Genomic DNA, 14,116 nt, shown 5'->3' on the forward strand with positions numbered 1-14,116 from the left:
TCTCTTCAAGAGGGATCTTGATGAGTGGATGGGACATTGTAGGTTTACCACTGGTATCACTTCTGTGTCACTGTTAGACAGAGGCACAGTATACTAACCTCGGAAAAGGGCATGGCAAGATATATTTACAATGGATAGCGACAGCCAAACACATTCTGGCTAGGTTCTTAAATGCCCTAGGGCAGATAGCCTAGTATGAACCTATGAACCTATGAACCTATGTACCTTGTTCCCCATTGGCCCTATGTGCTGTTAATCACCATGGCAATCACAATACTATGGTAGCATGTGCAAAGGTCAGTTGTCAGTCACCTCTATGGTACAGTTGTGGAATATGTGGGTCATGTGGCAATGTCACAGCTGCCACATGTACACAGTCAACCCTCTCCCCTACAAATGGATGTACAACACATGTATGAGATGGAACCACATAGCCAAACTGGGGACTAAGCACTCTGAACCCAGTACTGGCATAACCTGTCAGGTGGTATGCAATACTATAGTGACTACAATACCAGTCTGATGTAGACCTACACTGACAGCAATACAAGCACGTGAACACACTGGGCCATTTGTGGAGCCTTAGAATAGCATCCTGCCTGAGCGGCACACACCTCTGCAGCTGGCACACAGGCATACGTTATGCCTGAACACATCACGCATAACACATAGCACACAAATCCTATGTGCCAAACAGTCACAGCCTGTACGGCTAGACAACACACCTGCCACAGTTGTGTTAGCTACCTTTATTGTCCGGTACAGTGTGGTCACGCTCACCAGGCTGGACAAGGTGAAGGTCACAGTGATATGCCTGTGGGGCACTATGGTCCACCACATAACACAAGCATACAGGTCAGTCAGAGGCATGGACACATATGACTCAGTCATTGTCCATGCCACATAACTTCTCCTGCTGTACTTGTAGGGTGCTGACATCATCAGTTTTTAGAAAGGGGAATGTGCATCCTGCAGTCTGTTCTCCTAGTTGCCAAAAGGGACATTTCCCTCACACAAAATTGCAAACACACTAACCCCCCTCATCCAAACACACACACTTGCCATCTACAGGATTCAAACTCCTACCTGACTATGTTATGACCCTCGATATAGACGCATCAGCAGAGCGCGCTATTCACATTACTGGGAAGTTTCCTTTCTCCTGCTGTACTTATAGGGTGCTGACATCATCAGTGTTTAGAAAGGGGAATGTGCATCCTGTAGTGTGTTTTCCCAGTTGCCAAAAGGGACATTTCTTTCACACAGACTTGCACACACACCAAACCCACTCACACACACACTTGCAGGATTCAAACCCCTACCTAACTATGTTATGACACTCGAGATGAACACATTAGCAGAGCACGCTATTCGCATTACTGGGAGGTTTCCCTTCTCCTGCTGTACTTATAGGGTGCTGACATCATCAGTGTTTAGAAAGGGGAATGTGCATCCTGTTGGGAGGCAGGCACCAAGCACACTCTGGCTAAGCTGTCATTCCCTAGGGCAAACAGCCTAGTGTTGACCTCTACACCCATATGTTTAATTGTCAAATGCACATTATTTGTTGCTGATAGACTGTTTGCAGGTCTTTATTGCCATAGCATTCCCTATTTGTATGAACAACTTGTGTATCTGTGGAAGATGTTTGCATATGGGAGGGATCCACTATATCACGTATGTCTCTGTAGTCATTTAACTGTGTGCACTGGGCAGATTGCTGTAATGTGGTTGGTTCCTGGAATAACATGTACAAATACCAGATATGTGTGGCCAACTGCTAAACTGAGATTTGGCCTAAGTGTGTGAGCATGCCCAGTTCAGCCTTCCCATGGCATGTTGTCTGACATATGTCTCATTTAGCAAAGTGTGTGAGCATGCCCAGTGTGAGCTTTCCATATGTTTAACTCTGCAGCCCACCACATTTGTGGATGAGTGTGAACTTCAACAAAAATCTCCCATTTATGGTTGTGTGTTGTGTGTCATGTTGTGTAGTTACTGTCCGACTGCTTTGTGTGTGAACACAACAGGGATTATACTGTGCCTGCAGGGTTTGCATGGGATACTTTGCATAGAGTTGTCAACATCCTTTCATACTGACCTAACACTGTAGTACCGTATAGTGTACGGGTACAGTACTTTGACTGTGGTGGACAGTATCCTGGGCTTTAGTCCTATCACTGCTTTACATTTCCATAGTGAGCACAACAGCCTGGTTAGGGGCCAGTTGTGCACATCTGACCATGTTGCATTATGTTCAGATATGAACTACTTAAACCAGGCTTGTCCAACATTGGTAGTGTATTCCACAACATAGGTGTACATTTGCAAACACTAGCGATGTGCCCTAGGCCATTTCTAATGCTAGTCGGAGAGTGGGTTTGTCCTTCGACACACATTGTAAGTGGAGTTTGCCATGACATATGTCATGGTTAGTATACTGTGCCTCTGTCTACGTGTGACATAACAGTGATACCCAGGGTAAACCTACCATCTCCCATCCACTCATCAAGATTCCTCTTGAGGAGAATCGATGAGTGACTCTATGGATAGCCTGTACTGGGAGTTTACTCATGGGTGGGGGTGGCTTCTGTGTTATGGATCATGCAGTACAGCTTGTCCTATGTATGTCAGTGCTGGGGTTCAGGTCTCTCATGTGCATAGCTCACTGCCATTCAGATTGTACAAGGTGCAGCATGTTTATTGATACCAGCTTGGACATGGCTTTATACATCAGGCACAGCTTGCCTCTGGGTGGGCAGTATGGCAGTGTGTGTAGCTGCAGTTTGTTTAATCAGGCAACACATGGCATCTGTGCAAGCTCTTTGATACTCGTGGTGAGGTACTGTTGGAGACTTTACAGTTGATGGAGGTGTCTGCTGAAGTACATCCCTCAGGGGCTATTGTAGTCAATTGTAACGCTGATGAAGGATGACTGCAGAGACACAATGACCTCCCCTTATCTAGATCTGACAACCTTCATGATTAGGTGGGTATATGGTATGTTTCTATAAACACTACAGCCACATGTTTGTCCAATGCAGGATATCTATCACCTTGTGTTCCCAGGTCTCTCATTACATGTTAAGTAGGTAATGGGTTAACACCTATGTGGTAATTGGTGGGCACTTACTGTATATCCACAGGGGTTGACTATACACTTTTCTGCAATTAGCTTGCTGACATGGCTATGGCACCAGTTGTCTGTTCCTATGTGGCCCTTTTGTGGGATGCTTGTGTCAGCTGGAGGGTCACATATGGTGAGCAGTTTGTAGTCCTCTGCAAACATGTTCAGACACAGTCCTTCCATGTTGGCCTGTACCTATGGGACATATATACCAGACGAGGGAGGTCCCAGGACCAAGCCTTGTGGGATGCCAGTTATATCTGGTCTGTAGTCTGACATGGCTGCAGCATGTCTGACCATGTCAGTTCTGTCCTTGGTCTGGTTTGCAACCCCTCTACTGACATAGGGTTTTATATTTAAGCTGGTGAGCATATCTATAATGAACATGTAGGGTATTGTATAGAAGCCTTTGCAAGGTCCAGCTACGCTGTGTGTACCACATTGCCCTCATCACTGACCTTAATGACTGTTTCATATGAGTCAAACATGTTTAGGGGCAGGATCTGCACTTAAGAAAGCCACACTGGGTAGGGTCTGGTGTCAGTAGGTCGCCAATATCTTTATGTCTGCGGTACATGCTGATCCTTTCCAGAGCTGTGCAGACCGAGCTTCTCAGGATTCTGGGGTGGTAGTTTTCAGTATAAATTCAGGCAACACCTTTGTTGAGAAGGACCACTGTTGTTGTACACTCCTCTTTGGGTACATATCCTGTGGTAAGGCTGACATTGAGCAGTAGTGTGATTTGGCATTCCATTCTTCTTGGAGTCCATGTTGGACTCAGCCCAGGACACCATCTCATACCATTGCTGCTGTGTGTTTTGCTTTGTAGATGCTGGCTGTTACCTCAGCATCTGCAATGTCAGGGGGCCAGCAGTCTGCTAGGATAGATATTCTGCATCTGGGGTTTGCACTGCACCTGTCAGGATGTATGTTGGCAATATGTGTGTGTGTTTGGTATGTTGTTTGTAATATTTGTGTGATTCAGAGCATATCTGTGAATTCCCAACACGGTTCCTAACATCAGTTGTGGAAGCCTGGGATTATCCTTAGTGTCCTGTACAATTTGTATCCTCATAGGTTCATAGGTTCATACTAGGCTATCCACCCTAGGGCATTTGTAAGCCTAGCCAGAGTGTGTGTGTCTTTCGCCACCCCTTGCTATGTGAATATTATGGCCATTTATGATTTGCTTTGCTGTGCCTCTGTCTGAACGTGACACAGTGAAGACCCCCAGTGTAACTCTACGATCATCCATCCACTTGGCAAGATTCCTGTTGAAGAGTGTCAGTAAGGGGCTCTGCCTAACATGGAGTGGGATTCTGTTCCAGGGTGTGGGGAGCCTCTGGGTTATGTATCTGTCCCTCCAGCACATCCTATTTCATTATGTGTTGAGGTTGACATCTCTCACTCTCACAGCTCTGATGGCTTTGAGTTTTCGGGGGTGGAGCATGTCCATTACTCCTGTGTTTGGACATGGCCTTGTACAACAGGCATGCAATGCCTCTGTGTAGGCAGTATGTGACTGCATTCAGCTGGGGTGTCTACAGCCAGGCAGCATATGACATATATTTGAGACCCTTTATCCTCTTGGTGAGGTACCTTTGAGGTCTTTCTAACTGCTGCTGGTGTCAGGTAAGGAACATCCCAAATGAAGCATTGTACTAGATTATGGGTGTGATAAGAGAACAGTATAGGGGCACAATGACCTCTGTTGACGTAGATGTGAATCCTTTCATGATACAGTGTCCAATATAGACAGTCTTCCTAGCCACATTGGCAATGTGAGTGTCACATAACAGGTTACTGTCCACTTGTGTCCCTAGGTCCCTGATTACTCCTTCCATACATAATGGTTTACCACCTATGTGGTAATTTGTGAGTACCTTGTTTGGTATTTGGTGGGACATTCATACTGTCCAGTGTCTTCAGGACGGCTGGGTGGGGTTCCTGTGTGTGAGAGTGTGGTCTGTAGCATGCTACAGACTGTACAGCAGTCTTGCCTATGGTTAGTTGCACATGGGTGGACTCCAATGCCTTGTGCATTGTCAGTTACCTGGACATATGGGTGTCTGTGCTGAATATGGATACTCACCCTCCTTTTATGTTTTGTTCCAGGTTTTGGGTCATGACACATGATATGTGGTATAACCTGGTAGTGCTGGTGTGCTGTCAGGAGGCTTGCAGCAGGTTTCTGTCACTGCACAGACATCAATGTTCTCCATACTGGGGATGGCCTCGGGAGCATGCATATTGGGGTTTACACATCTGGCATTGGTCAGCATTACCCTTATTTTTCTTTCCACTTATGTTTTGTAGGGTGGTGGGTTAGTCTTTTCAGCCTTGCCTACAAAAAGGCTCTATGGAGGTGGCAAAAGCCTTATCCAATATCCAGACGCCCAGGGGTAACAGGTGCAAGCCATCCCTGGAACAGCTGCGTGGCTTGTCAAGCTTGACATCCCAAGCAGACAGACATTGGATCCCCTTGGAATGACACCAGTAATTGTGCCACTTGTTATAACTGATCATTCCATGTTTGCACTGTGGCATCATTCTTGGTGAGGGTAGGATGCTGCAAACGGTCAGTGTCATACCGGCCTGGGCTACATAATCGGAGAGCTCATCTATATCTCTTTTCATGTAGTCTGGGGAGGTACATCTCAGGTCATTCACACTAGCATGGACTATGACTGCATCATATTTCTACTTGCTTTGGGGTGACCTGCATACTTGTGTTATGTGGCGTATTGTAGCAGCCTACAGGCAGCTTACTGTACCCTTTCACTTGTTCAGTCTGGTGTAAAGGGACAGCAGCGTGTCTCACTATGGAGTCACCTATTACAACTGTATCAGGCATGTTGTTTCTCCTTCTGGCCTGTGACTGTTTGGCACACCAGCTTTGTGTACTATGTGTTGCATGTGCTATGTTTGGAGGTTGTTTGATTGGGTGTCTGCTTTGGAGGCCTCTGTTGGTGTGGTGTGTTTGTAATTGGCCTCCGGGAATGTTTTTCTGTGTTTATGTCTTTGGTTTGCAGTTGTGATAGGTCTATGTGGGACTGGGTTTGTGGTGTGTGTGGCTACCTTCTCCTCCTGACTAGTTTTGGGAGTACTGAGTTGAGGGAGTTCAGCCTCCAGTTTGGATAGATGGTTGCATCTGTCACATATATTTGTATTTCTTGGGGAGTTAGGGTTGTCTGTGTACTTGGGGCAGGTGTAACATTGCCTCAAGATTCACAGATTCAACTTGTTGTGGCTGGCCTTAGTGGATTGTATGTGTGGACATATTTTATTGCCATACTACTGATCAGTGATTACTTCTTTTTTTATGTTTGCTCTATCATGTAGTAGCTTCCTCATTCACTTGCATGGTTTGGTTATGGCTGGTGTCCACCATGCCAGATGCCTGCGTGTATGGCATTGTGTCTTGTTTTAATTTAGGATTGCATAATCCAAGCATTCCTGGCAGTGTTCATGGAATGGCTGTATTACAGGTTCTGAGGTGTGGCCCATATTTTGCACCTGCACAGGACCTTTAGTGGATTCCACATCAGTTTGGAGGAGTGCAAATATTGCTTTACACATGTTTTTCACTGTGGTTTTCTGGCCAGGGACTGTGGTCAGGATTTGTATATCCAGTGTGATTACTCTATGGTCTGGTTTTACCAGTGAGCAATACACTTCTCGTCTTGCCATCCGGTACCCATGTTGCTGATTATCACATCCAGTATTCTTACCCCTCTTGTGGTAGTGGTACGTTGTTCCTGGGCATTTTGGTTTATGGATTCTATGAACTTTTGTCCTACAGTGTTTTAGCTAGTATAATGCTCCCAGTCTATGTCTGGGTATTTTCAGTCACCCAATATAATGTGGTTTGGAGGACTTGATATATTCATGTATTCCAGCATAGGCCAGGTGCAGTTCCTGGTGTTGGGATGGTAGTCTGTAGCAGGCTATAAACTGGGGGGCAGTTTTAGCCACTGTTACTTGACCATGGCTAGTCCATGCTGCTTCTTGTTGTGGTACCAACATGGGGGTGTGGTTATCCTTGACAATTATTGCTAGTCACCCTCCTTTTGTAGCTTGTTCCATGTTTTGAGGCTGTACAGCACAGTATGAGGTGTAACCTGGTAGTGTTAGGGTGCTGTTGTGAGCCTTGACCCAGTTTTCTGTTACAGCACAGATATCAACATTCTCCATACTGGGTGAGTTTAGACTGAATGCATCTTGCTGTTTAGACTTTTGGCATTGGGTAGCATTACATCTAGGTTCTTATCCCTTCTGATACCTATGGAGGTAGGTTTGTGTTTTAAGCCTTACCTGTTCAGGGCACGCTGTGGGTAACAACAGCCTTTGCCAGTATCCATACGGCCTGCACTGATAGGTGCACGCCAGTCCTAGCAGGTGGGGCATCATGTCATGCTCAGCATGTCATCCCAGGCTGGCACACATTGGATCACCTTTGACTAACTGCGATACTTCAGCCAATTATTGCACTTGATCATCTCATTGTCATATTGTGGCATGATGCTTGGTGAGGGTAGGATGTTAGTCACGGTCCTCAGGTGTGCATATAGTACATGGTGTTGCATTACTTAACACATGGCATTCATGCCTCAGGTGGTGCTGCAGGGCTGCCTCTGTCGGATGCACATATTACACTCCCTGTACATGTTTGTGAGCAGGTCATGTATTTAGGCATCCCTGTTATTATTTGAGTGAGTCAGAGGGGGTATCATTCCCAGGGTTCCTACTGAGCCAGTGTATGTGCTATGCGTTGCCTCTTTGCCAAGGCCAGGGCATACTGGGCACGCCTCCTTCGGCCTACTGGGGCAGGCTCAGGTTGTTCCTCCTCCGAGTCACGCTCTGCCTGTGATGGCCTTGGCAATGGTGGGGGGCTGTTTGGCCCAGCCCTATGCTGGTCTTGCTGCAGCTGTTTTCACAAAATCATATTATGTAGCATAGCTCATACCATGACAATTTGGGTACATGTAGTTGGTGTGTACTGCAAGGCTCCACCAGATGTGTCCAGACACCGGAACCGTGACTTGAGCAGCCCAAACACACGCTCTATTACATTACGTGTATGAGCGTGTGGCTCATTATGGCATTCCTGTTCAGGTGTGTGTGCGTTTCTGATGGGTGTCATCAGCCACGGCTCCAGTGCATAACCTGCATCCCCCACTAGGTGTCCGTGTGGGATGTCCCCATTGGCAAATGTCTGGTACAGCTGCGTCAAATGCCAGATGTGGGAATCATGGTAGCTCCCAGGGCAGCCAGCACACACATTCATTATTTTGCCCTGGGCATCACACACGACCTGGCAGTTGATGGAGGGGAAGCCCTTGCGGTTAATGTAGGCCCTACCCCGCTCACCGGCTGGTGCTTTGATGCGTATCTGCGTGCAGTCTATTGCACCCACTACCTCAGGGTATTCCGCTATTTGCTGGAAGAGACGCATATTGCTGGCCAATACCTCATGGGCATTGGGGAAATATACATAATCACCGACATGTGCTGACATGGCATCCAGGAACTGGTGCAGTACCCTGGAGGCTGATGCCTGTGATATCCCCATCATATCACCAGTTGGTCTCTGGAAGGTACCTGTTGCTAGTATTCTTAGGCCAACACATACCTTTGTTTCCACTGGGATGGGTTCCCCTCTGTTGGTTCTGTGTGTGATGCGTGGCCTGCACAGCTCCACTATTTGCTGCAGGAGGTCTCTGTCCACTCTATAGCGCTGTATCTCCAGCTCATGTAACCCATGGTAGGTGACCCTGGGCCTGTACACTCTTCTCCGTCTCCTCACTGTGGGTTGTCTGGCACCATCTGCATTGTCACCACCATCAGCAAGTCGCCTATGTCTCATTATGACAGCTATGGCAGCCCCTAACATTTCTGCTCTGAGTTCAGCTTTTTCAGTTTTCACTTCTAGTAGCTTACTCCTGTCTTGCAGTGTCTCTTGAGAGAAACATCCTGCACTGCTGTTTGCAGAGTTTTAAGTGCTGGGCTGGGCTACTATTCTGCCTGTGTAATTGCCTGCTTCTAATTGTTTTCACCTGCTAGCTCCAGCAGTATTCCCTGCTAGCTTCCTACTAAATCTGTTGCTTCCTTTTTCCTCTCTGTTTCCTCAGGAGGGAGCCGTGTGCATACCAGCAGAAACACGCTCACAGTGGTTTACACATGCGCACACATGCTTACACGGTTCAGAATCTGCTTATTCAGGTTAAAACACGTGCACACCCGTGCAAACAGTGTTAAACATCTCCCAACACGCTCCCACATGCTCAGTCTGCCTTACATGTGCGCACACTGTCCTACTCGCGCTTCATGGTGCGCACACGTGTGCATGCACGCCCAGCAAGAAACTTTGGTGTAGGCAACAGTGTACACCTTCCATTTCTTGACTTTACCATGCTTATGTTGTGGCACTCCTCTTTCCATGATATGTGTCTGACATCTGTCATGTAACTCTGACCTCCAATGAACTGCATTTCTTTCTGCCATCCCCCCTGTGATGTCACCTATCTCCTACTCTGTTCCTCCCCTTTCTGTAACTCTTACACTACTCAGAATGTGCTCATTTGCTATGTGACAGTGGAATTCAGTATCTTAACACTCATTTGCATCAGATTGCCTACTAATGCTTAGTTACATCTCTTAGACTCAGCTTCCCCCCTTAGCAACCACTACACCGTGGCCATGTTGTTTTTGGTCTGCTGGTCCCTGCTTTGTCATTCCATTTATTGCATAAAAAACCCACATTTGTGGGTTTCTAACCTTCGTTTTTATGTTTTATATAGCGCAGCCCGTTTGCGCGGGGCTGCGCTGGGTTTAAACATCAGAGATCGCCGAAAAAAATATATATATTTTTATTAATTTTGCATCAGGTTACCTTGCCAATGGCCACATACTTGGCCATTGGCATGCTGCCTGACACATATGCACCCTTTATTTGGAGCTGACATGGCTCCATTGTGGTTTTTGCAGAAACGTACTCAGTTGTCAACTGAGTACATTTCTGCAGCTAAAATGGCTCTTACACGGGCTGTTCCGGGCTTCCTGGATCACTAATCATCCTCATTTGCATGCTATTCGGCTGCAAGTGAGGTGATTAGCTTATCCACGCCCATTCCGTGTAAGAGACGTTTTAGCTGGTCTCTTACACTGACTTTGGGCTGTTCCTGGATCGCAAAGGCTGCATGGAGTCTTATACTACTCTTAGACTCCGTGCAAGCCTTCATGAATCCTGCCCAAAGTCTTTTGACATATCATTGTTGACCATTGGACAAACTGTTGTCAGGTCTAGCAGCACACATGTCATAAATTAATGCCATCTGTCACATTATCCTTCCTATTGCATAAACTGCCTTCCTCCCTGTTTGGCAATGTTGCTGTCCATGCAGCATCACACAAATGCAGTTGGCATGGTTGTGCGGGTTTCATCACTGGATGCAAAATGCAATATCACAGATTTGTGGGAAAACATTTTACTGAAGAAGTTCAGTTGGAATAAATAGAATGAAAACATTAACATACAGATTGGGCTGTCTGTCTTCTATTGGTCACAAGTGGTATTTGCTGGTGTTACTTGGTTTGCATTTCACTTTGTTTTAAAACATTTTTACTGTTGTAGGAGGACTTGTGCAGACAAGGCAGGAGCTGGGAAGGATGGTTCCCAAATCAGGGCTCAAAGGTGGGATGTTGAGCAGTCAAAAATATTTACTGCACTCCTCATAAAGTGTTACAGCCATAGGCTGTTGCAAGGGGACTACACGGGGTCTCAGTATAAGAGTGAGACTTGGAACAATTTGGCCAAGATTGCCTTCAGAGCGAATGGCATATCAAGCACCGGGGATCAATGTAGTCACCATTATAATGACATGAAATGGCCCAAGCAGACACGACACACCCAATGGCTACATGAGTTTATGACTGCTGACATCATACTATTGTGTAAGTGTACACATGAAGCAACTTTACATGATATGAAAGCTGGAGATAGCCAAGACTGCTATGCTCAATGCTTTCATGTCGCTTATTTCTCCATCTTTATTTTACAGCTGCTCAGGAAACTCCATTGAATGGGGAGGCACATGCTGAAACATTAGAAAGACTCAGAGAGGGAAGGGGCATGTATGCATCACAAATGAACATGATTGTATTACATTTATTGCTCTTCCATACATTGCTAACAACTTAAGCATGCAGATCTTAACTGTAAAAGCAAGCATGCATGCTTTCTTCTGTAGATTTTAGTAACTGTATTAGGCAAGGGTAACGGTATATTCAGATTTAATGAGTTCAGTTCCCACAATTAACAATTACATTCTAATTACACAAATATCATTTTTTTTTATTTTAATTCCAGCAAAATTGGCTTTAATGCCATGTTGTTAACTTAATCTGTATTATATTTAAAAGGATAGATGCAATATCTTCATATTGCAATTCACAATGCTTTTTTTTAATTTGGAAAGCTGTATAGCTAATATTTATTTATTTATTTATTTATTTATATTTGTTGACCGGGAGTGTCCGACTGGACGTAGGTCCATTTTCAGTGGAGGCCCGGGGAGAAAAGCTCCACAGTTAAAATACACAGACAGTAAACAGCAACAAGGACCAACAGTGCACAAAAAACTATTAACCTCCAAAAGCACTGCAATGAGGAAAAACGATGCACCGGCCAGCCCAGGATACACAGACAGTAGTTACATTGGATTACATAGCGATTAACAATTTACATAGCAATTACTTACAACATATTTACAGATGAAGAACAAAGTACATCAGTAGACAACTAGAATCTTTATCTGTGAAGTACATAACAGACATTAACAAATGCTACAAGAAGTTCCTGCTGTATAATAAGTACTGGCTTATGAGCATCTGAGCTTGCTATAATCAAGGTAGTGGTTGGATGGGGTGGGTGATATTAGAGTGGGAGTTGCAAGGGCATAGCCAGCATGTTTTTAGGTGTGCTTTTAGTAAAGTTTTGAAGTGGGTGCATGATGGTATGGAGGTAATTGTGGGTGGGAGGGAGTTCCATCATTTGGCTATGGTGCAAGAGAATAGTGCTTCACCAGCAGAATTATTGGCTTTAGTGATCTGCAAGTGATTTTTGTTGCTGGATCTTAGTGGTCTGGTGGTGTGATAGGGTTGGTGTAGATTCTGGAGGGATGGGACATTTAGTGGATGGTTTACTAGTTTGTGGGCGAGGGAGAGTTGATACCATTGAAGGAGGTGAGGGAGTTCAAGCCAGCCCAGTTCAGCAAGTGAGAGACAGTGGTGACTACGGTAGGATGCCCCTGTGGCGAATTTGGCGATTTTGTTGTAGCAGGTCTCTAGCTTGTTTAGATCGCATTGCCTTAGGTTGGTATATATTGGAGAGGCATAAAGTAGGGTGGAGATAAGGTGGGAATTTGCTATTGAAATCTTTGCTGCTTTGGTGAGAAGTTGCTTATTTCTGTATAGCGCTCCTAGTTTTTTGTGGACTTTTTTTATGGTTATGGATATGTGAATGTCAAATTTAGTTTATTGTCTATTTCCACTCCTAGCAATTTGGTGTGTTCGGTTGGGTATATAGTGGTGTTGTCTTTTGCTGTGATGTTAAAATGAGAGTTGTTTGAGTATGTTTGGTGGGTTGGAAGATGAGTAGTTTAGTTTTGTTTGGGTTGATAATACAAGTACATTTATTGTAATAAATAATTTATGTAACATATAATCTGTTCTAATCATGTTTTCTTTTTTGTCTCATCCTACCTCTTATCTGTCTTTTTTTATATATCTATATCTATCTATCTATCTATAGAGAGATAATTATATAGATATATAATTATATGTGTGTGAATACACCATTCTTATGTCAATCTTTTCTGTTAAAAAAAAAAAAAAAGATTTTCAGCACAGGGAGTTAGGCCAACCTTTGTGGCTCAGCCTTTCACTCCTCCATCAACTGCAGCACCGACACCCAGCACATCTGGAATGTAAACTGGCTATATTGTCTCTGCAGGCCATCTGCATCAGGTAGCATTGCTATGTCTGATGGTGCAATGGTACCCTGTGGGAGTATTGGTGAAGGTGGGGATTAAATCACACACCAGGAGCTGCCAGGCATGGTGCATGAGGTATTAGAAAATACAATTGGTGCCCTCTTCAGCTATCAGAAGACGTTGATGCTTAGAATGCAGAAAAGACCTACAGATCAAGCAATCCCCCAGGGAGCCAAGAAAGGGGACAGTGATGGCAGTTTTGAGGGTGAAGACTCTCACTGTTCCCATATTTGACAGGTATGTGATTCCAATGTCCCCTACCTGTCCCCAGTCATAGTGTCTCCCAAACTTTTGTGTCCATCACCATCCCTGTGTCTGTCTTGTTTACCCTGTTTTTCTGCATCAGTTTCCTCACGTACCTTACCTACCTAACCCTGACAGTCCTATGTCCCTTCCCCAATATTCCTCTCTTCTTGAAATCAAAAAAAAAAAAAAAAAGAAAATGAGCACCTGTTCCACTAATAAATGTTGTCCTATACATAGCTCTCCACTTAGCATGTGTGTCTTCTCCACACGCTTGATTCGGTACAATTGGCTATACATTGTGGTGTTGTCACCCATCTGTGCTGTGGTGACAGTCCAAGTTCATCGAATCTTCTATATTTGTTCACATTACAGTGTTAAAGAAGTAGATAGCTATGGAGCTTTCCTAATTCCTTGCTGCAAATTCATTTATTCCTTCCCATTTTCTTCCCCTTCTGCTTGCCCCCCATTTCACCACTTTCCCAGTTACCCCATGTTCACTCTTTTAATGTAGTAAAAAATAAATAGAATCACACATCACATATGGCCAGAAATGGCTGTTACTAAAGCCTTCACTGTTTGTTCTCTGCATTTGCAAGGGGTTTGACGTCACACATCAGTGCTGAGTGGCAGTGAACCTGGTGAATTGTTGCCATCACCCACACTAGTCCTGTTATCTCTGCACAATGCAGCT

This window comes from Protopterus annectens, chromosome 2.part2, assembly GCF_019279795.1.
Source record: "Protopterus annectens isolate FY-2018-M chromosome 2.part2, PAN1.0, whole genome shotgun sequence".
Classification (NCBI taxonomy): Eukaryota; Metazoa; Chordata; order Ceratodontiformes; family Protopteridae; genus Protopterus; species Protopterus annectens.